Below are 4,011 nucleotides of genomic sequence, written 5' to 3' on the forward strand. Positions count from 1 at the left end.
ATAGACTGCTGCTGCACACCGTCCACCTCTTAAGAAAAAAAAAAAAAAATGAGTATCCCCTGGAGTTGTTCAGGGAGAGGTGGGTGCCGCAGGGAGTGGAGTGCATCATTTCTCCCTCCAATTCTATTTTGATTTAGTCCCTACCCTCCCCTTCACTGTTTTGATCACACAGCACTGCCCTTTGATGTGAAGGACAGTGTTTGTCACTGGCCACCCGGGTGTTTTCCTATCTTCCTGGTGGTGGAAATTGAATAAAGATTCATGCACCTTGTGTCTCTCACTGTGTCTCACACCTGCACACACACACACCATGGGTGCTGGGGGAAAATAAGAATATAATAACAAAGAGAGGAGAGTAAAATAAGCACTACCGCAATTAGGCGGTAGTGTGGGGATTAAATATAAAAAAAGAAAAAAAAAAGAGTTTCCCCCTCCAACTCTATTTTGATTTAGTCCCTACCCTCCCCTTCACTGTTTTGATCACACAGCATTGCCCTTTGATGCGAAGGGCAGTGCTTGTCACTGGCCACTCGGGTGTTTGCCTCTCTTGAGAATTAGATCGGTGTGAGTGAGTGTGCACACGTGCAAGGACTCTCCTCCTTGAAGGGGCCTGTCCCTGGACTAGCTGCCCCACATCGGGAGAGAGAGGAAAGAAGAAGAGGAGGCAGAAGCAGAAGGAGGTGAGAGATTTTGAGTCTGGGGCCTACTTTTGGAGCTGCAGCCTGGGCCTCACCCAGGTCAAGGGAGTGTTGCTGCTGACCTGGGGGCCCACTCCCACTGCTGGCATCTGGGACCCTGCCCGGACCTGCCTCAGCTGTTGCTGCTTGGGGCCTGCCTCACTGCTGCTGCCTGGGACTTGCCTTGGGACCCCTCCCAGGACTTCCACCACTGCTGCTGTTACTAGAGGTCCACCTCCACTGCTGCTGCCTGGGACTTGCCTTGGGTACCCTCCCCAACAGACCTGCCCCCACCGCTGCAACCAAGGGCCTGCCTAGGACTTGCCTGAGGCCTGCCTACAACGCTGAGGCCTGCCTCCACCACTGCTGCCTGGGACTCGCCTTGGGTCCCCTCCACCACTACTGCCTGGGACTCAATTTTGGGGCTGCCTGGGACTTGCCTTGGGGACCCTCCCCAACAGGCCTGCCCCCCACCGCTGCTGCAACCAAGGGCCTGCCTAGGACTTGCCAGAGGCCTGCCTCCACTGCTGCTGTTGTCTGAGGCCTGCCTCCACCACTGCTGCCTGGGACTTGCCTTGGGGCCCCTTCCCCACAACCTCCACCACTACTGCTGCCTGGGACTTGCCTTGGGGACCCTCCCCAACAGGTCTGCCCCCCACCGCTGCGACTGAGGGCCTCCCTCCACTGCTGCTGTTGTCTGAGGCCTGCCTCCACCACCGCTGCCTGGGACTCGCCTTGGGGCCCCTCCCCACAGCCTCCACCGCTGCTACTGCCTGGGACTCAATCTCGGGCCTGCCTGGGACTTGCCTTGGGGACCCTCCCCAACAGGTCTGCCCCCACTGCTGCAACCAAGGGAACTGCCTAGGACTCGCCAGAGGCCTGCCTCCACTGTTGCTGTCGCCTGAGGCCTGCCTCCACCACCGCTGCCTGGGATTCGCCTTGGGGGCCCTCCCCACAGCCTCCACTGCTGCTACTGCCTGGGACTCTATTTTGGGGCTGCCTGCGACTTGCCTTGGGGACTCTCCCCAACAGGTCTGCCCCCACCACTGCGACTGAGGGCCTACCTTGGACTCGCCTGAGGCCTGCTTCCACCACTGCTGTTGCCTGAGGCAGGTCTCCACTGTCGCTGCCTGGGACTTGGGTGACTCGCCTTGGGCCCCTCCCCACAACCTCCACGACTGCTGCTACTAGGGGCCCACCTCCACCGCTGCCTGGGGCACAATATCCAGCAGCAGAATATGGCAAGCCCGAAGGTCGCGGGGCCCAGCCACACCTACGCCAGGGTAGCCGCTGCCTTAGGCTCGGCTGTCACAACCCCGGCCTCGGCTGCAACCCCCTTCAGGCACTTAACTAAACGCCTGGGGGTAAAGGCCTATCCCCACCCCAATATGACCATCGAGGCCTGCAGCAAGGCCATGGCTAGTGTGGTCAGCCCACTGGCTATCGTCGCTGCGGCCCAGATGTACGGGAAGGCCGTCTTCTTCCTGAAGACCAAGCAGGCGGTCCACCTGGCCGTGGAGAGGGGGCTCACTGTGGGCGGGACACACTTGCCCGTCGACCCTCTGGAGGTTACGGCCCAGAGTGTCGTGATCTCTAACGTCCCGCCCTTCATTTCGAGCGAGCTCCTTCTCCCCCACCTCACCACCTTGGGGGAGATCCGGTCAGGGGTCCAGCCGCTCCTGCTCGGTCTGAAGGACCCTGCTCTCCGACACATATACTCCTTCCGGCGCCAGGTGTTTATTTGCCTGGCCCGGGAGGAGGTCACCGAGGACACTTTCACCGTCCTCCACGAGGGAGCGGCCTACCGCGCCTTCTGGACGGCGGATGGCGTGCGGTGCCACCTGTGCCGCGAGGTGGGGCACATAAGAAAAAACTGCCCCACCCAGAAGGCTGCCCAGCCCGTGCCAATGGCTGATGGTGCCACCGCACCCACTCCCCCTCCCCCGAAGCCAACACCTCAAGCCCCGGAACCGGAGGCTTCCAATGCTTCAGCCTCTGGCAGGGAGGGGGGGTGAATGCCCGGCCGGCCAGAAGGCGCCGAAGAAGACGCAACGCGTCAGGTCCGCCCACGGGGAGACCACCCTATCCCCTTCCCCGACACCTAGCCCACACCCTGCCCCGCCCCGCCCCGGCATGACAATGCCATTGCAGCCGTGCCAGCATCGCCCCGGCACGGGAACCCTGACCCCCAAACCCGTACCTGATCCTAACCCCACTGACCACACGTCCAATCCCCCCACCCCGATGGAGAAACCCCTCGGGCTTCAACGCCTGCCCCTGGCACCGTGACACCTGGCCCGGGGGCCCCTGAGCCCAAATACCGCCCCACCCTGGCACTAACCTGGGGGGAACCACCGCTGCCCCACCTCCCGCAGCGACCGTGTCTCTGGGCCCCGGAGAGGGAACTGGACCCCTGCCACGCCCGCCCTCACCTGATAAACCAGGGGCGGGGCAGGAAGTGACACGGCTGACCCTGGCCACGCCCCCTGTCTTCCCCCAGCCAATCGTATTCCGGGAAAGGCTGGGGGGAGGGACCCCAGGCCCCATGACCACCGAGGCGGGCGGGGAGGGTAAGGCCCATAAATCCACCCCGGTCTCTCTGGGGAAGAGGCACTGGCCCTTGGAGGGGAGAAACATTCTAGCAACGTGCTGGTGGCGCTGCCCCTCCAGGGGATGAGCCAACGGTGCCTCGCGACTGTCCCGCACCGTGGCCCGGCCTACCTGAACCCCCAGGGGCTACAGCAGGGCCTTCTGCTGCCTCAACTCCTCCGGCCCCTGGGGAGGACCTTAATAACTACGCGGGCCGTGGTGCGGGCTACAACGGAGGACCCTTGCTGGGTCGTCGAGGGGAGGAGGGTGTTATTCTCGCTCCTCCCTCCCAGACTGTTTTTCCGTGGGCCTTGGCCCTGGCGGAGGACCTTTTCCCCGAGGAGTCGGGCATCCCGGTGTCGGGAGAAGAGCGGGGCCCTGAGCCTCTGCCGCCCGACGACCCGAACTCGAGGCGTTCTGGGAAGGGGTGCACCGAGGAAGGTACTGCCAGTGACCCTGGGGGTGGGGTTGCCAGGGGTTTGAGGCCGGTTGGCGGCGCCGGACCAGCCCCCATCCTCTTGGTGGGGGAGGGGTCGGTGATCGAGGGCGACCTCCCGGAGGAGGGTTCGGGATCGGTGGCGGACACCGGGGACGACGCGGACTCTGTCTGCAGCGATATTTTCGAATCCTAGGTGCCCCCCACTGATCTCCCCCTCATCCCCCTCGAGGAACTCTGGGAATTTGTCAAGGAAACTCGGAGTCGCCGGGATAGAGCCCAACTGGCGCTCGACCGCTGGAGCTCTTT

Source organism: Chiloscyllium plagiosum, chromosome 3, assembly GCF_004010195.1.
Source record: "Chiloscyllium plagiosum isolate BGI_BamShark_2017 chromosome 3, ASM401019v2, whole genome shotgun sequence".
Lineage (NCBI taxonomy): Eukaryota > Metazoa > Chordata > Chondrichthyes > Orectolobiformes > Hemiscylliidae > Chiloscyllium > Chiloscyllium plagiosum.